This window comes from Halictus rubicundus, chromosome 5 (genome assembly GCF_050948215.1).
Source record: "Halictus rubicundus isolate RS-2024b chromosome 5, iyHalRubi1_principal, whole genome shotgun sequence".
Taxonomy (NCBI): Eukaryota; Metazoa; Arthropoda; class Insecta; order Hymenoptera; family Halictidae; genus Halictus; species Halictus rubicundus.
Genome location: NC_135153.1, coordinates 4,907,619 through 4,932,405, shown reverse-complemented (window position 1 = coordinate 4,932,405; position 24,787 = coordinate 4,907,619). Strand labels below are relative to the sequence as shown.

Sequence of the window (24,787 nt, the reverse complement as noted above, 5' to 3'; positions counted from 1 at the left end):
AGGGTCGCCGAGGAGATGAGTTTGTTAAAAAGGCAGAAGCGGGCCAGCAGCACGCATCACGGACATCAAAGAGACAAGACGAAATGAAATCCAACCGCTGCCCGTCGCCACCCCGCCTCGAGACTCTCTTCTCTCCTCTCTTCAACCATTCCCCGTAACCAACCCCCTCTCACCCCACGGCGAACCACCCCGCGTTCCTTTATCCACTCTCCTTTCTTAGCCCCGACTTCCTGCCACGCTGTCTGCGCCACTTTTTTCCTCCTCTTTGCCTTTCGTACAGTCTTCGGTACTCCACATCCGCTTCGACCCTCTCTCTCTCTCTCTCTCTGTTTCTCGCTCGCTCTTTCCTTCTTGCTTTCTTTTTCTAATTTTCCCTCCCTCTCAACCTTTCCTCCGGCTCTCCGTTTCCTCCTTTACCCCGGTACTCTAACCACTGTCGGAGAAAGAGCAAACCGGAGGAAAACACAGGGGACAAAGAGGGATGGAATCGTGGAAGAGGGCACGCGAACCCTTTACCCGGCTCGGCTTCAGCGTACTACTGTTGCTCCCGCAATTCCCGCGGCGTCCCGCTCGGCCCTTTGCACGCCGGTGTTAAACGCAATTTTTAAGAACCGGCCCGAGTAATTGCTTTGTGCCCGCCGCCCCGGGGACACGTGTAACATTTGCAAGGCTCCGCCTGCGAGGGTCCGACGTGCCAATGGTTTTCACCAACCCTCTCCAAGATCCGTGTCTGTTTTTCCTCCTTTTCCTTTTTCCTCCCGTCGCGAATGTAGTCGCAACGTTTTCAAACCTTTTCATAGAATTCTATCCTTTGAGCTGCGACGTCGCCGTCGCATCGTCTTCATTTGGGTAGCGCGTAAGTGGCCGTTTGTGGGACCAGTTGCAAAGTTTCGGTTAACACATTCATGTCATCCTTTGTGGGAGAGAATAGTCGAACAGATCGAGGACCCTGTGATTCAGTTTTCATTTGACGCCAAAGATACGACTTGCTTGCGACAGTGCGTCGAGGTCACTTTGGATGTGACGCTTATTGTGCTAGCTGCGTGTGCATGTGAATCTGTCCAGCGACTTTTTAATTTTATGACTGTAATCATTCCAGAACAAACAATTGGAAAATTGTTCATCTCGTTCGGTAGTCCTGGTGTTAAGTAGATTTTAGTCCTCTGTGTAGGGTTTCGAATGCCACAGTAGAATAGCCTGTCATAAGTCAGACGTCGACTGCAGTTACCGTAACTGTGCTACACGAAAGATGGAACTAGTTTAGTAATGTTTGAACAATTCTTTTAATTCTTCTATAAATAAAAAGAAGACTTTAGAAATCTCTTGTTAAAAAATAAGACATTCGAACAGAGACGAAATTACATTTTCAACAACAATAAGAAAGAATGTTAATGTTTCGTATTTAAATCAGTTTTATAGTTAATAACCGATTGGAAATGTTACAATAGTACCATGGCAATGATCAGAGCTCGGTAAAATAGTATTTTAAATAGCAAATAGTAAATAATCCTATCCATTTTAAAGTATGCGTACGACTTTGAAAATAAAATATTTTATTCAATGCAATACGTTTTTAAAATAGTAACCGAACATAATAGTTTATTTGAAGAATATTGAAAATATGTGGACTTCGACTTGAAGTATTTTATTTATTTTAATATTTTTTATTTCAAATACTTTTGCTGAAAATAATGGTACAATCTCAACGGTGAAATCACCTATCGGCAATTATTTCATAATTTTTGAAAATCTATGGTCCATCCCTAGTAACTTTTTAACAGATCTCCCAACAGCAATAGCAACATTAATTGTAAGCAAACAAGTGAACCCCAGTAACGTAATCTAATCATTTTATTTGGTATTATAGTGTAAAAGAAGATTTTTAAGTTTCCCTCTGGTACAGCACTATTTCTGAAAAGCCTATTAACAGGCTTTCGGTAAAGAAAGTGTTAAGATACACGTGTAATGCAATACACGAATATTCATGAAATTAAAATACAGTGAATTCTCGATATATGTCAACAACACGGGTATTGCCAGTGTCGTATACCGTCCAGGAGACATACCCGAGCCGTATTATGTTTACACTCTTCGGCGTCCGAGGCCTCTCGAGCTTCGTGGCTCTTCATGAGGTATACTCCGCGGTAGTGGGGATAATTCCACGACGTTTATCATCCAGGACTTGCAGACATATATCGAGAATTCACTGTACACGGATTAAGATTCGTTTATTACACGTGTATAACTACACGTGAAATAGGGACCTCTATTGCATATCCTATTTATAATACTATCTTTTAGACCAAATAAAATCTAAAATATTAAATAGTATTTGGAACATTTATTTCGCCAAATGTTGCCCAAATCTGGCAATTATAGCAACTTTTAAAAACGCCGGTGGCGTCGAACGCAATGTTGCAATACAGTGTTTACTCGATCTATGTCAAAAACATGGATCTAGCCAGGGACATATATCGGCCAGGAGATAATATTCTTTGATCCACGCCGAACGTAGAAAAGGACAGCGAAGCTCTAGAGGCCTCGGTACATGGCTCTTATGGAGTATACTTCACGGGAGTGGGGATAGTTTTGGGGCTTTTATCGACTAGTCATTTGGGACATATATGGAGTAAACAGTACTCCGTTCGACAAGGACCCGCGCATCGCTGGTGAATTGCACGCGGCACGGGATCATTTAGCAAAAATTACCATAGGTTTCCGCGTCGTTTCACCCGGAACGACTCGAAAGTGACAAAACGAATTCGAGATGTTCCAGGCTGTTCGCAGCCGCGTCTAGGTTTCACCGTCCGCCAGCTGTTATTGAACTTCTTCGCTAGATCGCCCGTAGGGGATGGTTCCATTTGGCACGTTTGCTCACCGCGTGCAAACTGCCGCAGGAAGAACCGAATAATCTTCTTGGCCACGGCGAGCAACACAATGGCCCATGACGACATCGAAACACGCGGAACCGGAACGCGATCTTGAAGAGGAACTGCGGCACGCCGAAGCGAACACATGGTAGAGGGCGACGAGCCGCGCGAATTAGGATGATGTCGCCATACTTCACGCGTTTCATTGATGAATCGATGTCTTTGTATGTTAAGAACTCCCATGCGAGTCCAACAAATAGTAACCAGGACAACCACGTAGAGTAATGTTTCGATATACAGGGTGTCCCATATACTGTGGACAACCGATCGGGAAGTAATTCTACACGCAAAAGTCAGTCGAAAATGATATAAAAAAATTATAGAGCGTATATCAAATGATGTATAACGAAAAGGTGATCTTATCACATATCATGTTTGATGAAACATTTTTCTAAAAAAAACTCTAATTTCGTATTATTGTCCTATTTTGACCTACCCAGATCAGCTCATGTTTATATTTTGTTCTCTAACGTCTCTTTTAAATGCTGTAAATAATTCAGATTTAGTATGCTCACTTTAGAGGACGCATCCAATAAATAGTATTCGCAGAATGTACTAGAATATACCAGAATATATCAGAATATACTAGAATCTAATAGAATATACCAGAATATAGTAGAATATACTAGAACATACTAGAATATACTAGAATATACTAGAATATACTGAAATGTACTAGAATATACCAGAACATACTAGAATATACTAGAATATACTAGAATATACCAGAAGATACTGAAGTATACCAGAAGATACTAGAATATACCAGAATATACTGGAACATACCATAATATACTGGAATATACTATAATATACTAGAATATACTAGAATATAATAGAATATAATAGAATATACTAGAATATACTAGAATAAATTAGAATATACTGGATATTACTATAATATACTAGAATATAATAGAATATACTAGAATATACTAGAATATACTAGAATATACTAGAATATACTAAAATATAATAGAATATACTAAAATATACTCGAATATACTATAATATAGTAGAATATACTATAATATATTAGAATATACTAGAATATCTAGTGATCCTCCCTTTCAGAACAAAGTCTCAGCACACTCAACTTGTTCGTTTAATTTTTTAAATTCGTTCTTAATTAATTTAACAAAAACTACTGGCAACTATTAACAAGTGCGACGTTCGTTTAAGGTGCGCTACAAACACTTATACAGCTATTCGAATGATTCTTTATCGAGCACAATAGCTAATTGACTTTATTGGTTTGCACGCGAGCGTACCAACTCTTAAAAGTTCCTTATCTCTCCATATAAATGCGTCGCCATTGTAGAAAATGTATCGGAATACTCTTGCACGCGCGCATGAATGTCTGAAATAAAAGATGCTTAGAGGTCAAGTGTCTTTTCCTTGGAAATAATTTTTTTCGGGTTATTTTGAAAACGGGACCATTACCGAGCTTTATTACTTGGTAACGATCGGGCTCCCCGAGTAGAACGTCGTTTGCGGAAAAGGGTACATCCGCATTGTGCTCGCGAAGATTAAGTGGTCCCTTTTGTGCGGCGTCCCCTTGGCCCCTCGTTGTCGATGATCGTCGGTAGGCCGGCGTCGTTCGTAGCTATTACGCGGGAAAGGGGGCCGGGCATTTTAACACGAGCGCAATTATGCCGCGGAACGACAGTGTCTACGAACATAAGTCATGGCTCGGAGAGGAGGCGTCGTAAAAAGGGGGCGCCGGGGGGGAAGTTATGCAAAACGGGGCATCGCACGCGGACGATGGGCACGCGTGTTTAAGCGCACGTGCCGCCGGTATCTCGCAGCCCCAATTGCGAGCACAATTTTATCGGAAACGCGCCGGTTTGAACGATTCTATTAGGTCCAATAACAGAAGAAAGTAAACTAACGCGGGAACGTTTTTTTAAATTAAGCATAGATATTACAGTCAAACCTGTTGTTGTGAACTAGATTGGGACCGCATAAAAGAAACCGCACAAAAAAATATTCAGAAACTTCACAAATAGCTGTAACAAATAATTTTTTACAACATATTAAAGAAAATCTTTTTTATGCGGTGGAGAGGGAGCGCATAAAAAAGGTCTCGCTTAAAAAATACATATGTAAAAGATTTACGAAATAGCGAGAAAGTCCAAACAAAATAAATAATTAAATTACACATGGAAACATTAAAAAAAATTTAATTTTTCGTTTTAAACATGGAGAAATTTTCAAAATGCACATAACTCAATACTACTCGTCGTAGTCCAAAACGCGCATCTTCTTGTGATGAAAACATTACAAGGGTGTTATAATGCCAACACCGTTGGCATTCATATACCGGATAAAAAAATCGCATAGAAAAGGACCACACAAAAACAGATTTGACTGTACATAAATAGAAGAAAATTTTGAAATTTTGTATTTATTGCTTCTAAATTTTTTATGAAACGGTATTATAATGTATTTCCATGAATGACATGTATTTCCATGGCATTAGTTTTTTATGTATTGTCAAATAACCAAAATCCTCCGATCTCGCCATATTGGGAATCGAGTGGCCCCAATATAGGGACGCAAGTGCTCTCAATTTGGGACAATGTTTTATAATGATAAAGTTTTCTTATCTTTATACTTCTTTGTTTGAAAATTTGTATTTTAAATTGAATTTTATATCATTCCTGGCCGCCTTCATTTGGTCAGGATTCATTTTGATAAGTAGATTTTTTGTTCCTTGAAAGAAGGTCTCCCTCTTAAAGGTTCCTCTTAACATTCTTACAATTTCAAGCGATCCCAACAATGACCAAATTTGAACAGCCACCTATACGACAATCCTCCTATAACACGATACGCTACGAGGGTGTCAGATAAATACAAGGTAATCCAGTATTGATGGTACAATCGTGGAGGGGGATAGCTATATCTGAGTCAATAATTCGAAAATATGAAATAAGAATATGTTTTCCAACTCCATTCCGTTCAATTGATTCCATAAAAAGTTGGTTATCATGTCACGATATCGAACGCCAGAGACGGTAACCTCATTTCCAGCAGCATTCTCAAAAAAGTACGGCCCAATCACTCCTCTAGCCCAAAATCCGCCCCAAACAGTGACTCATGGTGGATTTTCGGTCCCCCGAATTCGACAGTTTTGTTTATTTACGTAGCCACTAAGTCGAAAATGCGCCTCATCGCTGAAAATGATTTTGCGAGATGGTGCATTATGATAACCAAAAGCCGTGCGGACTTTTCGAACCGTTTCTGCAAAGTTTTCACCTACGCGTTGCTCGATCGTGTAATTCTCCGTGACTAAATCTCAATACTTTCTAACGCCAGTTGTCAAAGATTAGTACTATGTTCGCTACAAAAAAAAAAAATGGCGCTCAATTTAAAATGTCAGGTCATTTTGGGGCACCCTTTATTATCCAAGAGCTATTTGAATTTTATCCGATTCATATGCAATGAAACAAACCATATACAATTGAAATATTCCAGGTCGGAAGAAAGGTGTGGTGTTGGAGTTAAAATAGCTCCTAGCGCAAGGGGTTGAAAGGAAATCGAAAACAGGTATTGATATAAGGGTTAAATGGTCCAGCCTGTGGTTTAATGATTCTCGAATATTTTCGAGTAGCACAGTCAAGGCGTTTCAAGTTGAAGAACTCATTGTTCCTCGGCGAATCACAAAGAAGGACGGGCCGAGTGTGGCGAACGTCGAGCAAGGGGGGATGCTGGCCCCCTGAAATACCCTAGCATTCCATTCAATTGACATGGTTCGCGTGGGAGCAACCGCTTGCGGTCCGCGCTATCATCGGCCGCGTTATTAGTACGGAGGTGAGAGCGTTTTCTAGGAGCGTCGATATGGCCACGGTGGCAGGGGGTTGCTCACTGTGAAGGGGTTGTGTGGGGTTGGAGGGTGTACGTGGGAGGTGCGGGTACGTGGGGTTCGGCTTGGCTGAAGCGTGGCCGGTTCCACGCGCGACGGGGGTCCTTGTTAGGGCGAGGAACGGCGACACGCACTTCGTCCCTGGGGTCCCTTTTCTTCGCCGATGACTATAACCTCATGCTCGTTACCACATTTACCACCTTCCTCGGCTTTCTATTTTGTCGCATTTGCATTTATCTCGTCCCACCGCGACGTTTCTTTCTGCCTTTCCGCTAGGTTGACTATATTTTTAATATCAATGGATCCTTCTCCCGGGGGTCCTGCACGAGGAATCCCGACTCCCGTAACGTTTCAAACCGTCACCCCTCGCCGCGATCGACGTATTGTTACGTCCCAGACGGGTAAAAATTTATGACGCGACGCGCAGGCGAATTCTTCCCGGCCTCTTATCTATTCGTGTTTAATGATACCTTATTGCCTAACTAGGGTTATTAGCCGTTCGATGGGGGACCGCGTGGAGAATCCCTGAATGGGTCGTGATCAAGTGCTGTATTTAACACTGCAGATACACCCCACGACAAAGATACATCACATTATAAGGAAATGAATGAAAAGTTTACTCTAGGAAGAACTTTCTTCTTCCTTTGTTCCTAATGTTACTGTTTACAACGTGTAGCAACATTTTAGCAGTTTCATGCCACACTTGAAGCTACGGTTCCAAGAATTTCAATAAGAAACGGAAATACGCTCTTGTCGCTGCGACAAAATTATAAGACAGTGTCTGTTAAAAATTCTCTGTTATAATCGTCATCATTATAGGTATTACACTGCAGGGTGAGGCACCTAAGACTTTCACTGAAAATGTCTTCGTTGTTTTTAGTAATACGAAAAAATGTTTGGTTCAGTGAGACAATTATTGTGACGGAGAAGTTTTTTCTGTAAGTCATTTTCCAATATTTCAAGGTCATCGTCGTTTTTTAAAAAGGAACGACGTATTTTGATTAGTGTAACATTATACCTATTGAAAAGACAAATTCAGCCGTGTGTAATATGGTGACCTTCAAATGACCTTCGAAGGAATTATTCTTAAGAAAGCATAAATTAACGTGCGAAGACCAAGTTCACGCTTACCGTGCTCTACCGTATTCTACTAGGGTAATTCAATAACGTCGAGAATTTGGAAACGTACGTGGAAGAAAAATGGAAATCTATAAAGCAAAAAACAGAACAATAAAATGTATACAAATCATTCCGGAAAAGAATGCTGGACGTAAACAGTAAACAGGAAAGCCCATCGAAATAAACAGAGTACACGATAAATCCGGATGATAAGCTTTTTCGTTCTACCACTGAAGTGTTTTTATTGTCCTTCCACGTCATGTTCAACAATCAATTATCTTCCCAAACCGTTATCTTATCCAAAAAAATATTTCGAGCATAAGATTGTGATAGCCGAAAATGTCGTAGTCTAGGTGAACGTGCCTCTAAGATTTCAAGGTGATACTGGATTTTTTAAAATGGAAGTAGGTATATCCTGGGGCGGACAGAAACGAAATTGAAAAGTCGAAAAAAAGAGCCACCCTAATGGGACATCCTATGTATACGTGAAAAACATTTCGAGATTGAAGTTAATTACACATAATTAATTAATAAATTAGTAATACAAGTTTTCTATCAGTTTTATTAACATTAAATACAAAAGTTCACGTTCACACGAAATGCAGCCATATTTTGTATAATTCCTGACGGTTTGTATCGTTGAAGAGTTTTTACGCGATCAAATGAAATTATGCGAACAAATAACAAAATGTATTTTGAATCAACTGTAAATTTACAATCAGTCTCGTGGAGAATCGTTTTAAAAAGATTTGTGAGACAGCGGATATTTATGCAAAATCGAAATTGTCTACCTGAATTGCAAGAAACTGGAGTGAAATAGAAAATTATTTTCTTTCTTAGTATGTTCGATAGATTGAAAATAATATAACGGAATTTTAAAATTCTCCTAATGTTTTTACTGTTTTCAATTACACCTATTCGTTTTTGTCATAAATGCATACTGTCATGTAATTACGAAAGATCTTTCAAAATACGTTCTAAAGATTTACCTTTCGTTTCAGGAACTAATATGTACACAAAGAAAGTTCCGATTGCAGATATTCCAGAAAATATCCAGAACGTACCGGCAACACCTACCGCTCCATTCAAATCTGTATAAAATTTGGTTACAAGAAAAGCCATTAACCAGTTCAAAAGACCAGCGCTACTCGCGGCTATACCTTTCACTTCCGGTGCAAAAATCTCGCCCAACATCATCCATGGAATTGGGCCGAAACCGAAAGAAAACATGAACATAAATAAACATACAGCTAACAGAGGCAACCAAGTAAATGAACTAACATCTACCTGAATTTCCTGAAGGTAAAAGTAAACTCCAAGAACGAACGTTGACAATAACAGACTTACTATCGATGCTAATAGCAATATTCTTCTACCTAAACGATCCACGATCAAAGTACTGAGAATAACGGACAGTAAGCCAATTATACCAATAATAACCATACAGATGCCAGGCGACAATTCACTGCCAGCTTGAGCGAAGATGCTGCTACCGTAAAGCACGATAATGTTCACACCGCTTAATTGTTGGAAAATCATGAGACCGTAACCAATTATAAAACCTTTTACAGTTATTTTAGATTTGATCATAGTCGAAAAGAAAACTTTATTGTTTCGCTTTCCTTCGATGTCTACCAATTGACTGTGTAATGCACCGTCTATATCATACTGCGCGCCATACAATTGAATTAAACTTTTTCTGGCGGCATCCTCATTTCCCTTTCTCAAATAATACGTTGGCGATTCTGGCATAAATAGAAAAATCACGAAGAATACCAGAGGAGCAATGGCAGATATGACGGACAGTGTAAACATATTTACCCAATTGCCCAATATGTACGACGTCAAAGTTCCTACTGAAATAAACAATTGGAAGAAAAATCCAAGAGTTCCACGAATTGAACTTTCAGATATTTCTGCCGTGTACATCGGCGCAGCTATGCAAAAGGCACCGGATGCAAGACCCGTGATGAATCGACCAAGGTAAAGCATATACACGGAATTGGCGATAATTATGAATAGCCAGCCCACGGTGAAAGGAACCACCATCAACAACATCGAAGTCTTTCTTCCAATTAAATCCGCCATAATCCCAATTGACACGCACATCGATGCAGCACCAAGTGTACATAGCGATCCCATCCATGAAAATTCAGTTTCAGAAATGGGGAAACCATACTCGAATGCTAGGTCTATTCCATCAGTGCCGGCAGAAGAAGACCATGCTAAGACCATGCCGGCTGCTAAAGCGCCCAGAGTTGAAGACAAACTGGCGATGTATTGTGGTAATTTCTTGGCTGGCGCAGAACGGTTCTCCTCATTCATAACCAACACGTCCTGCGAAATTCCGAGGCTTTTCTCGTTCATGTTGCACAAATTTCTTCAGCGTAGAACCTGGACACATTTATATTAAATTTAATTATAACCAGTACCTTTCTTTTTTGATTAATTTAATTTTGCGTTTATTCCTAGTTTAATTGTACGTTTACTTTTAGTTTCATTTTTTAGGTTAAGGTATACAGTGACGAGCAAAAGTGTAAACACACTTCGCTAGTTTTACATAAGACGTGATAATACAACCTATTTTTCAATGGAATGATAAAGCTTAGGTAATAATAATTATATGATGAATGTGATAAACAAAACATAACAGTTTATGTTAGATAGTATTAACAATATATATGATATTTTACAAAAATAAGGATTTGAAGCAATGTTTATAGTTTTGCACCAATCATCGGAAACGGTTGAGATAGTACACAAATGCTAGGGAAATGAAATTGTCAACAAATACTGATAGCCAACTGTAGTAAGACAGGTTTAGATTGGTGTTTACACAGTTTTTCTCCTATTTGAAAGTTAGTTGGCACGCGTAAGTCAAGATGATACCTCTTAGTGCAGATAAAAGAAACAGTATCATTTTATTGTGCGATAAAAGTTTTTCACTACGACAAATTGCAGTAAAATGTGGTGTAAGTCATACGATGGTTGCAAGAATAAAGAAAACCTATGGTAGTGTGTCAACTTTTTCAAGAAACGGTGGACCGCAACTTGTTTCTGACAGGGCTGAACGTGAAATTGCACACAATCTTCGGTCTGAAAGTGATAAATATTAACGATTAAATATTAACGATAAATATTGTTAATATTAACGAAAATAAACTGATGTGTTTTGTTTATGCTGTTCACTTTGTAATTATTAGTACCTAATCTTTACCATTCAATTGAAAAATAGGTTGTATTATCACGTTTTATGTAAAACTAGCGAAGTGTGTTTACACTTTTGCACGTCACTGTACGTATAGACTAAGTAGATGTAAGTAGATGTTAAGTAGATCTAGAAATGAGAATTAGAATTAGAAAGTAAGATAATTGTAAGATAGAAGGGTAAGGTAAGGGTAAGGGTAGGTTAGGGTAAGAGCGGCACGGGGAAGGATGGGTGAGAATAGTTGAATTGTAAGCCTAAGGGGAACAAAATAAAGTCCTACTATAACCAGACACTTATTTCAAATCAGTGCTGTGCTTCGAGAGAAAAAGAAAATGGCAAAATAACAAAGTGTTCATTTTAACTAGATTCGTTTCTGTGTTTTCTCGTCTAATAAAAGAATTATATATTCTTTATTTATTTATGATTGCTGTAAACCAAGTGGTTTATTTAGCAAGTACAATATTTTGACATGTAGCTTATCTTTGTTAACAATTTAATGGTTATAACTAGACTGTGGATTTTTATGCAATGTAGAATTTGTTCAAGTCTATTGTAAGAGATTGGAGTGAAAAAAATGATATTTTCTTATATTTTTTCTCTTAATGACCTTAATAAATCGAAAATAATATAACAGTATCATTATATCGTTCTGATGTCTTTTCAATTTTATATTTGACGTGTTCATATTTGTTATAAATGCATAAAATCCACAGTCTAATTGTAACATTAAGGTGTACATTATTGTTTTTATTACCCACCGTGTGATGTTGTGTTACTGTGATTCGCAAAAGTAGTTTAGAAAAATCGTCCAATCCGCTAAGTCTGTCAACGCACTATCAGAAATACAATACTTATGAAAGTCAAATGTAGTCACAGAATACCGCAAATTAACAATCAAATTCTCTTATCTACTCGATAATTCTTTGATGTATATTATTCTTATCTTTAATCGTGGACACGTTGGCCTAAATTTAATCAATTGATCTTAGCGCGTACAATACAATCAATTGATCAAAGTTCAGGAACATTATTTTTGGCGATTTCCATTCCAGAAATGATTTGTTTGAACCATTTTTACATTCCAATGAAAACGTCATGATTAGCTCTTCCTAACACGTGTTTTAAATATTGACGATAGCTCTGTTCCATTGTCAAATTTTCTTTATTGTGTCTTCACTTTTATACACCATTTTAGAAGTACTAGTTTTTACATTATGCAACTGCTTTGCTTTTCTTTGTTTAAGAACCAGATTATGTAAACTCTGAGATACCATATAAATAATGAAATCATTTTAAAGCTATATTGTAAAAATACAATTGTACACACACATGGTATTTTAACATTTCCAGCTATTTAATCTCGTTTTCTATATCAGGAATGAGTTCTTTTATACTTGGTAAATTTTGTTTACGTTTACCTAGTTAATTTCCTGTACTTTTTAATTGATTTTTTACTCATTTTATTGTACTACCAGTTCGTTTTAATAACCGTGGTTTCTGAAAACAGTTAGGTTAGATTTTTTCAATCGATTGATAAGATAAAGACATTCGCAAACTGTTTGATTTTTATCCGTTGATCAGGTAGATCAGATCCGTTGATGCGAATTATTACTTTTTCGTTGTGACATTCTTTCGGAAATTTTTTTAATTTTCATTGAAGAGATTTTGTTTAAAGAGTTCCATGTTATGAACTAGTATTTCTTGTATTTTTCTTAGATAAGAAAGTTGCATTTCCATTTTATGTATTTCACTTTTCATTAATGCTATACCTCCAGCATTATGTTCTTCCTTTACCTTTTTCACAGTTTCTTGCACAAGTTGTACTTCAAATATATGCGTTGTCGCTGTTCCATGTCAATGAAAATTCCAAAAATATAGAATTACAATTTTACTTACCTTCTTTTCCCAAGAAAAACTTTCATCTTGCACAGGATTCAAATTTTCTTTTAATATTCCTTTTTCTGTACCTAAATTTTTTGTATCTCAATTTTTTGTGTCTGTAATATATTCGTTCTTTTTTATACAACTTTTGTCTTCCAATTTCTCAAGTTTTTGTTGGAGAAAAAGTATGATCTTATCCTATGTGATCGTATCCAATGCATATTCCAATTTAAAATTCCTCTGCCCATTATCATTATTTCTTTATCTAGAAGGATTCATTCTTTTAATTGTGATTCTCTTTGTTGACTTAATAAAACCATGAAAACTTGTTGTTACATTCAAAATTATACTTTTGGAATATTTTGTGAAAGATCCTGAATAGTTTTTTAAATTTTGTGGACCCAAATCTTTACCAACATGTTGTGTAATCTGAGATTACTTACTTATGAATTATTTTATACGAAATTGGGAAAATAAAAAAAAATATAATATATGTAGTTATACAACTTGTTCAATAAGTTTATTTATTTCTAGAAGTTTCTGTTGTTTTCGTTCAATTGTTACTTCATGTTTTCTCAACTATTTGCTTTTCCTTTTCCGTATTTATTATTTTTTTTTTTGAGAAATATCTTTAAATTCTTTCTTTTAGGGTTAAGATAGTTCAAAGGGTAATAAAGAATTGTAGCTATTTAAAGAGACGTTAAACGTTGAAGAAACTACCACTAACAAGTCGCCATAAAAAGGCCCAATTGGGGTGTAGAAAAGGGTGGCAGTAAGATATCAGAGGAAGATAGACATTAGGTTCGTTTCATGCAAAATGTACATTAACAACATGTCGTTCATACGTTCATGTCGGCATTAAAGTTGTACAACATTCGTTTAAAAAGTGCATTCTTCTTAAAGAAACTGGTACGTATTAAAAATTTGTTGCAGTTCCTCTATTATCTTCCAATCTACCATTGTTAGATGCGTTAATGTGTGGATCAGAAAGACGTTATCCAAAAAGTTAGTAAGTTTAGGGTCGTAGGAATTGTACGTACAATTAACCCGAAGACTATTTTGAAACTAACGACACGATGTTGTAATCTTTAAGAGGGGGCTGTTTTTACGGCTCATAAAAGAATTTAATGTTTCTCGTTAAGTTGAAATTGAGAGGTCCGGACGAGGGTCGCCATCGTGGACCGTTCCCATAGAATAGGAATTAATTAAAAAATTTTTATGTCATGAAATAGTTTAGAACTACGTCTTTCCGTGAGCCAATGTTTGACTGCGATAGTCTGAACGGGGCATAGAATTATGTATATCTGATCTCATTTGTTACACAAATCTTCTCGAGTATTAAGTGGTTACATACACCTAGGAGGCATGTAAAACTACGGTGAATTAAATTTTTTTTTTTGGTGTGGTTCAGTATATCAAGATTTTTCCATTATACGTTTAGGAAACGATACTGCTGCTTGCAGCTGTAACCGTGAGATAATTTCTTATTTTTGATAGTAATTCCGTAATAATTAGTAGAGAGTTGCTTAACGAGTTGAGAGAAGAGGGCGTGATGCAATTAATAATAATTTAATAATAATATCAATGCTTCAGTTCAAATTTCGATTTCTTTTTCGTAATTTTAAGGTTATCCATTTAAAAATTCGTTTAGCCATGTAAAACTCACAATTACTAAAAATCGTAACTTTTGTTAACATTAACTGTTTAGCACTTCCATAGGACATTAATTGCTTGAAAGCACATTCGAAATCAACCATTAAAGTTTCAGTTTCTTAGATTGAAGCATCCCCTACAAGGGTAGTTTTATAAAGACAGTTTCTCAATCTAGCAAATAAGTAATACTGGAGTTAAAATCTCCGACCGCGAAAGCCCTAAAACCATCCTGTTTTTCTAATTAATAATGTATGATTAACAGAGACATGAATTTTGTCCAGCTTTTCGGGATTTTGGCCCACTGCGGGACGCTTGAACTCTCTAATTCGATTGCCCTGAAAAGTCATTCGACCTTTGGAAAATGAAAAATTATTTTAAACCGTTCCGCGGTCGTGCCAATAAATCTCCATAGTCAAAAGACGACGGCGAGAATCGCGGAGAAGCGGCTTCCGCTTCGCGGGCCGCCTCGAATTTCCGGGGCGGGAATGATCAGATCATAAATATGTATCCCGGTGGTAACCTGCTGGATCCGCGGAACTTCTTTAATTGAGTTATTTTGGTTTTCCAGCGTGCAAACGGAGGGGAGCTCAACGCCTCCGTAAAATCCTTGTGGGAAGTGTGCAGCCTCGGAAATCTTCTTAGAACACCGGCTTGCGGCAAGTAGAATTCCCCGGCACTCGGTAACCGTGTGATTACGTCGTTGCACGCGTGCCCCCGTCTTCTTCTAATGAAAATCGCGCGGTAAGTGGCCACGCCGGGAATGGAAAAACTTAACAGCATTTACGCGAGACACGCGAGGATAAAACTGTCGGTTTAACGAACACCTGCCCCGGCTGAACCCTCCGCATCTTGCGTGCCCGCGCCTGCTCGCAGATTATGCGATAATTAAAATGTAAAGAACGGTTAAATCCTGTTTCCACCACTTTCGCGCGAGTAGATGACGAATGGATACCGGAATCCCAATTTTTCTTTGCGCCGAGGTATTTAAAATCGCTCGTGGAAGATTATCCGAGCTCAAGTTTTACCAGTTGCAGTTAGAAAGTAGGCAAATCGATACGCGGGATAAACTAACGTTAAAGAAAAAGAAGAGTCGTCAGGTACAACGCCATGGCAATAATAAATAATTCCGTTATATCACTCTTAATAAAATATTATACAGGGTGTTTCACCTAACTCGAGCATCTAAAATATCTCGCTTGTTTTTTATGATAGAAAAAGATTGCAGAGGAAAGCATTAGTTGGTTCAGAGGGGCAAATATTATGATAGGCGAAAAAATTTGTTCACGGTTATATTTTTTGAGATTCCAATGTCATCGAAGTTTTTTTAAATGGTACGATATATTTTTATTATCGCTACATGATAGCCGAGGTCAAGACGAATCCAACGACCTGTAATATTATGACCTTCACTAATCATAAATCACAAATTCATTTTTTAATAAATTAAGAACAATATTCTTCTGTAAACCTAAAACTATCGACCCAGCCCTTGCAACACCGTGAAAGGTAAGAAACACCGTGTACAGTGTTTACTCGATATATGTCCAAAACACGGTTATAGCCAGGGACATATATCGGCCAGGAGATACTATTCTTTGATCCACGCCGAACGTAGAAAAGGACAACGAACCTATAGAGACCTCGGTTCATGGCTCCTCGCAAGGTATACCCGGCGGTAGTGGGGATAGTCCTGGGACTTCTATCAGCTAGACATTTGGGACAAATATAAAGTAAAAATACTGTACAAGAATTTGCTTGGTATTCTAGCTGTTCCGATTATATGGTCCATGGCGTTGCAGGTGGATGGCCAGGTTGGGGGGAGGTTAGGAACCAATTCGAAAGGTATCGCAACCGTCCCCGGCATTTTAATATCAGCGGAGGTTACGGCTGGTCGTGCGTACATAAGTGTCGATAGAGGGGTGAGAGCTAGGTGCGCCGGCACTTCGGGTACGGGGTACGGGTCGAAAGGTGGACGCAGGGGTGGATGGCGGAGGGTGAAAACAGGAGGAGAGTCGGACCAGTCAGCTGTCTAATGACTGGTTACCGGGAGAGCTCGTAACGAGGCCACCGATAAGTGACAGGCAGGTATTCCGTCCCCACGTGACTAAGCTTGAAGAGGGTCGGCCGAGGTGGCCGCGCTCTCGCTCAGGGTGCACAGCCAGCCAAAGAGAGAGAGAGAGAGAGAGAGAGAGAGAGAGAGAGAGAGAGAGATTGCTTATACGTGTATACCTACGGTTCTGCATGTCACTGGCACTTGCCACCGCTTGCGGTCGATGCCGTTGCGGAGGAGGGCGCCGGAGGGGCACAGGATCAAAGCAGTAATTAACGTTTCAATCTCGAGCAATGATCTCGTCGCTGAAATACGCTTTTAAGAAATGGATACGGTAATTGGACGAGGCGCGGAGTTTTCGCCGGCCTCGGAACTACAAATTACGTGGAACGGAACCAGAAGTGCTGCGAACGAACCGACGCACGCGGCCACGAAGAAGTCGGTGAAGATTGCGGCGCGGCGCGGCGCGCCAGCCGAGATGATTCATTTACCGGGGGATAATGCGCGCAGCGTGTTCAGCAAAGTTGAACGATAGCAGTTTCGAGTGCTCCGCCGTGCGCTCCGCCGGTTACGAGATCTGCTGCAGAAACATTGGCCCAGAAATTGATTGTTCGGGAAACAGGAGTTACATTATACGCGAAGATGATCTCCTTCGAATCACGAATTATACTGATGACTAGACTGCGCATCTCGATGCATTTGTGACTCGTGATAAATCTTCGAAATATACCAGAATATAAAATTCGATAAAATTTAGTATCTTTTTTGTGACTGTGACCAATGAAAATGGGATTTGATAGAATTCGACTTTCTTAAAATTTGTCTACGCAAATTGAAAATTGCACAAATATCCGCAGTTTACCGATGACTAAACTGAGGTTACTTACTCCAATTATGTACTTTTATTTTTTAAATTTAGAATGCAATAAAAGGTTCAGCACATCTTGGTACAAGATCAATTGATTCATCGCAATACTGGTGTAAGAAATGTAATTATAGTAATAACTAGACTGTGGATTTGATGCGCTCATAACAAAAATGACTAAGGGAAACGCTAGAAACATAATATCGTTACATATTATCGTCAACTTATTCAAACGAATAAAGAAATAAATGTTTGTTTCATTCGAATATCGTGCGATTAGTGCAGACAATTTTTATTTTTCAAAAAGATTCGCAGTCTAGTAATAACGATAAATATGTGATATAAATTAATTCACAATGAAATGAATATTCTTGTACGTTACAGAGAACCTAATTAATAATACACAGTCAATTAATTCCAGTAATAGTACTGCGAATTATATACATACATGTATATGCGATATATGCAAATATACATATGCACGACTAAACCAAAACCATAGCAGTATACATAATCAATATACGGCATTAACGACGCAGCAAGTATTTTTCCATCCCTCTCCCCTAGTTTTAAGGGTTTCGTCTGATTTTTCCTGTAGTGGAAAACTGGAATGGTGTTCGGCAAGCGGTCTAAAAAATAAGTACAGAATGTTGGTAAAAAAAAAAAGAGAAAAATAGCCAATGGGCTTTGTGCTTTGTGCGGATTTGAAACGAATGTGTACTGAGCTGTTTAAAAGGTTCGCAATAGCGAGTACGAAGCATATCTGCATTATGGATCCGCTCGAAGACCGTACGAAGATCGCGGTGCCGAGGGAGGGTTTCATTCGTTCCCTCGCTCAGGGTTCCATAAATACAACTTGATCCTCCTCAGGAAGAAAGTATACCCACCCGCGATTTTAAATAGCTCGCCACGCATTAACGTATTTATATAGGCCACCTTTAACCCTTCGATCGCTAATTGCGCGTGATAATTTGAATAGAATTTAAATCGCGTTATAATTAATCATCGGCTCTTCAGGTACCGCGCGTTTCATAAGTATATGCTCGAAGATGAAGAGCCCCGTGGACGTGTACGAAGCGTGTTCGCTTACCTGCCACCTCCGTTCTGTTCAAAGTTAAATTCTCGGCGAAATAAAGCCAAAAACTTGAAGCACGTTTCTGGCGTCAGAATTCATAATATCGATAATACAAAGCAAAAAATATGACAAGACCAAGACGAATCTTAAGTCAGTGGCCGAAAGCTGTGAACGGAAATTATATAGCAGTTACCGACCTGCTGACTCTGCAAAAGTCACGTGACTACCCTTGGCTCTTAAAAGCGGTGACACTTGTCCAATTTTCGTAATTTTTGTCATGTCTATATGTATAACGCTTTCAGAAAGGATTCGGTAAGTTTTAGGGTGGAAATCCAGTTTCGCTATAACGTGCATGAAATTGCTAAAGAGAATCTCGTTGCAATCTACACTTCCGCCACTGCTACATACAAACAACGACAAGGACATAGGATACACAGGTGAAACTCATACACACGGCCAAATGGAACACAAGCAACAATCAAACAGTCAACGCCTAGACACGCAGGACACTTGTAGCACACACACGTCACATTTGTTCCAACTGTTAGTGTTTACTTGCGCTACTTGTGTACACGCAACTAGGTACATTAGACGCAGACTCGCGTTACGTAACACCTACCGCCAACTAGCATCGGGATGGTAATTCACTAACGAACATTCGCGTGTACCGAGTTATTTGTTGCCGCCAGGAATGCTTGTAACTGGACTACGAAGTTTCATGCGAAATAGTAATTGTTCGCATTGATTGCAAGACACGGAATCTAGACAGACATTTGCTTTTTGCCTTGATAATTTTAACCAGTTGATGATAATACACAGTATCTTTAAACCATTGAAATTCTTTCTACTCTTTGGAATACTCACTTTTGTTATACATGTATAGAATCTGTTGTCTACTTATAAGAGATCAAGTTTCGCATATCTATACTTACCCATAACTTTCAAACTAATTAACTCCTATGATTGAAACTGGGATTTTCGGCATTTTCTCGTGAAAATCTACAGGATCACATAAGAAAAAGTTAAAAATCTCTGGTTTCCTGAGGTAAAGTTTAATCAATTCGTACATCAAGCGATTAAACGGCTTATGCAATGAGCTGTTAAAATAGGAGATTTTTAATAATTTTGTCACCTCGTGTTGTCAAGCCATTATTCCACACATTATAGCTAAGTTTCTGTATTTCCTATGATTACGTTTCTGAAACATTGGTTTCCCTATACGTTACGATTTCAAAACGAGTGCTGTGGCATCGCTCCCTCTTGCACTGCACCCCTCAAAACGTAAACATACTTTGATATATTAGGGGGGCCCATAAGTAAAAAAATTATACTTTTTAGAATATTTTGAACAGAGGCTGCTTTACCGAAAACTGTAAAAGAATACGCGTTTCCTCTTCAAGAACTAAAGGCGAAACAAATTCTTTAGAAATAATTGATTACTTATGGGTACCCCTAATAGATCGTGCAAACACTATGTTTCGTTTGCCACGTAAGTGACACAAGAAGGCATTACGCTCTTGCCCCGCTAAATAAACGAAGACGATCTCGCGAAACTCTTTGTAGCCGATATAGCGGCGTAGCTCGACAGCGAAACTGAATTTTAAGAAACCGATCGAAAACGAGAAAGAGTCTGTGTCGAAATGTCGATAGTGGCATCGACTCTAATCCCATTTGCCGGTACCGCCACCCTCCAGTCGCGTCCAGGGAGAGAATATCCCTCTTTCTTACCACCGAAACTCACCCCCCCCCTCTTTCTGTCCGTTCCTCTTTCAGTCTCTTCCTCTCCCACCGCCATTATGTTCCTTTTGCTGGATGGTTACGCGTCTCTATAGCAACCCGCCACTGAGGGCAGACAAGAGAACGCCGGCTACCTACGTACACACCCACCCCATCGAGGGGGTAGCAGGAGCATGCGTGCGCTCACGTGCTGGGCATCGCGTACAGAGTGACCCATTTAAAAAAAAAGGAAGAAATCGTCGCACGACAAAAAAAAAAAAACTAAAAAGCAAAAGAGAAAAAGAAAAAGAGCGACAGCCTAGAGGGGGCGGGTGGGGGTTGTGGGGGAAGAGAGTGAGAAGGCGGGGTCGGTATTTTTCGCCGACAAGAAGGAACGCCGGCGAGCTCGGTTAATTAGGTTGAGTACTTAGCGGGGAGGAAGTAAGTGGATTACTCGCGAAGTGTCGCGCGAAATATTTTTCTTTTCCTTTTTCTCTCTCCCTGTTTTCCTTAACTCCGTTCGGCGCGCGAAGGACACCGGCACAGCCTGGCACAGAGCTCGGCTTAAAAACTGTGTTTCAGAAAATATTGGACGTCACGCGCTTGTCCCTAACTCGTAATTGGATTCCTCCTCCTCCTCCTCCCCCCTCCCCAACGGAAGAACTACTATGAAAAAGTAGAACGGACGCGGACGACAGACTACAATTACGCTTTGCTCTTTGACTAAGATGAATTCTTTCGGCGTTGTGTTATCAACACTTTTTTCCCCCCGTTGCGTTCGCGAGCACTTGTTTACGAGGACCAATCGGAGATAACAAGTGTCTTGCGTTGAGAACGGTAATTGCTGTTCCGCTAAACGGCGCGGCGGAACGCTCGAGATCTCTAATTTTTTTTTTTTTGTACACAGTGAATATTTTTATGTTAACGGGTGTGTACAGGCAGATTTTCCGACACTCGTAGGAAATGAGATTACTAGTTTTGCAATTCGATTACGGTAGGGCGTCAATTATCCGGACCTCGATAATTATCCCCCACCACTTGCATCAGAAAATATTGCATTAGTAGACAAATGAGCGAGTATAATTTCGAATAGTGGAACGATTAAAAGAGTATTAAAACGTTTTTGATGACTTGATAAAACCATTAAAGACGGAAATGGATTTCTGTTTGGTACCCACGTCTTGCAATTAACGCCCACAATTTTTATTTCGCATAAAGATCCACAGTCTATGCATTAGAAAACACAATAGCATGTTCCGAGCAACAGTCGGAATGAAATACTGTGTACGTACAGGGTTTTTCCGATATCCTGGTACAAACGGCCGGGTGATGATTCTACATGTTGAAACAAGTCCAGAAAAAGGACTAACATTTTTTTGTTTGACGCTTTGTTCTGGAGTAGATCAAGTTTGAAAAGGCAGCGAATACAGTTGGAATCGACTGACGCGTCTGTTCATGACTTGCCGATTCTGCTTCTTGCAAATACTGGGGCCCGCGAGCTCGACAGATTTTCAAACTAGTTTTTCTTGAAAACAAGGGAAACGAAAAAATGTTATTTCTTTTTCCCGACTTTATTCAACATGTAGAACCACCAGCCGACCGCTTGTATGATTCCGATACACTTTGCATATACAGGGTGAGTCACCTCTGAACGTTTACACCTCAAATATCTTTGTTGTTTTTAAAGATACGTCAAATGTCACAAATACAAGGTGAATGGTTCAGTGAGGCTCATAAGAATATTTGTTTTTGTTATTTTTTTTTTTTTAATAATCTCCAGGTCACTTTCATTTTTCTTAAATGGGACTATGTTGGTTATAATTTTGATGTTATTTTTTTATGACAAGCAGTCTTTATTATTTCTTCTGTAAAAATCATATTCAATGAATTTTACTATGAAATTACCTTCATAATTCATTTTAATCCTAACCCGCATTAGAATATATTAAAAATTTCTTCTTAAATAATATTTACTAATGAAAATCATGTTCATTTAGTTTTACTATAAAATTATCTTTATAATTAATTTGAATCTTAACCAAATCGTTGACCAATTAGCGCATTTTATAAATTTTAAACTTAGGTATGCAAATACATACATAGAAGTGATGGTTATCAAATTTCAGACAATGTAGTCACTCATCCATTAATTTTTCAAGCAGTTATGGACAATATAAAAGACAAATTGTCCTTAAAAAATTAATTTAAATATTTTTACATTTATATTGTTTCGTTCGAAAATTGTATCATATCTGTATTATATTAATTTATTATGTCTTCTATTTTCCCTATGATAACTACATTTTAATAAACATTAGTTTTGTTGAGAAATAGTCATGTTTTTGTAGCATAAATATGATTAGTGTCCGGACACCTACGGACGGGAGTGTACGTAAGGTCTTTTACAAATATCATTAATGAATAGGGTAAGGGACCCAATTACTGTAGGGTTACCAATTACCGTGCCTATATTAATTATGTTTATATTTAAAGCATAATCAATATCAAAAAAGAGATATTAAATTTGTTATCATTAAAATCAGTTCATATATCTTTTTTTAAATATTCATTATGCTTAAAAAATAAGTATAATTAATATAGGCGCAGTAATTGGCACCCCCACAGTAATTGGGTCCTTTAGCATAGGTAAATTTTATGTATTTTTAGGGTTCAATTCCTTTAAAAAATACAATAAGAACATCGATTTTTTGACCCGTCCACATGGGACTGCCCCCTGAAATGGCTGCAGGGTTCGAAGGGGGATAACCCATCGGTGTTATTTAAGGAAACACCAGGGCGAAACTAATACGCTGTCAATTGCGAAATTGGCCTGGTAATACCAGCAAGTTGTGCAAAATGCCTTGTGCCCGTAACACCCGTAAATGACGTGGGTGCGGATCGAGGCACGTTCAGAGGCGAGGCCCCTTGATGAATTGTCCGCACGTGCCTGCCCACGTACCGCACCTAATTACATGCTGATCGCAACGAGTACCTATATTGTCCTTTGAAATGCGAAATTGCCTATTGTCAACGTTTTCGCGGTCGAAACAACCGGCAGCCTGTAATCGAAATTTACCTCTTGATACATTTTCAATGGGGCGCGACGCTGGTTCTTTCGCAAACGCCATATTTTATTTCGTTCGCCTTATAAAATGCAGATTTAGTTGCCAGTGATTTGTCATAGACGATCACAATTATATTCATCAATAAAATGATTTTCTTTTCCGAGGATGCAGTAGATCATCGATGGTCCGAATTGATCGAGAGGACATGGACATGAATCGTATTGTACGTGGAACGTATTACACTGAACTATTGACATATGCGAGATGTGCTCGGATAATCATGGTTCTACTCTATATTCATTTGCATTTTGTTGTAGCGAAATTACTTGCCTGTTGTGATTCGTTGAACGATGTCCGACAAATTCAAATGTTTTTCTATTAAACTTTTCATGTTCATTGCTAGGTATAGATACTTCACTTCTGGAAATTTTATTAAAAAAAGTAATATTCAATTAGTTTTACTATGAAATTACCTTTACGATTAATTTAATCCTAACCTCCAATTAAAATTTATTAAGAATTTCTTCTAAGATAATATTTACTAATAAAAATCATATTGAATTAATTTTATTATTAAATTAATATTAAATTAGTGTTAAATTTTTCATGTTCATTGATAGATACAGATACTTCACTTTTGGTAATTTTATTTTAAAAAGTCATATTCAGTTAGTTTTACTATGAAATTACCTTTACGATTAATTTAATCCTAACCTCCCATTAAAATTTATTAAGAATTTCTTCTAAGATAATATTCACTAATAAAAATCATGTTCAATTAATTTACTATTAAATTAATAATATTAAGTTAGTGTTAAATTTTTCATGTTCATTGATAGGTACAGTTACTTCACTTTTGGTAATTTTATTAAAAAAAGTAATATTCAATTAGTTTTACTATGAAATTACCTTTACGATTAATTTAATCCTAACCTCCAATTAAAATTTATTAAGAATTTCTTCTAAGATAATATTTACTAATAAAAATCATATTGAATTAATTTTATTATTAAATTAATATTAAATTAGTGTTAAATTTTTCATGTTCATTAATAGGTACAGATACTTCACTTTTGGTAATTTTATTAAAAAAAGTCATATTCAATTAGTTTTACTATGAAATTACCTTTACGATTAATTTAATCCTAACCTCCAATTAAAATTTATTAAGAATTTCTTCTAAGATAATATTTACTAATAAAAATGATATTGAATTAATTTTATTATTAAATTAATATTAAATTAGTGTTAAATTTTTCATGTTCATTAATAGGTACAGATACTTTATTTTTGGTAATTTTATAACTCGTATTTTAGAGCGCAGCACGTGATACTGTCAAAAATGAGAGATTTCATGTGC

General features: G+C 37.9%; 1 pseudogene across 1 annotated transcript; it reads right to left on the bottom strand.

The window, feature by feature from the left end:
• Nucleotides 1-8,763: 8,763 nt before the first annotated feature.
• LOC143354625 (facilitated trehalose transporter Tret1 pseudogene) lies at nucleotides 8,764-11,922 on the bottom strand (annotated as a pseudogene). The gene is made up of 2 exons (XR_013082349.1): nucleotides 11,881-11,922; nucleotides 8,764-10,308 (listed from the first exon to the last, which is right to left on the bottom strand). The product of XR_013082349.1 is annotated as a facilitated trehalose transporter Tret1 pseudogene (transcript).
• Between the last annotated feature and the right edge of the window lie 12,865 nt (nucleotides 11,923-24,787).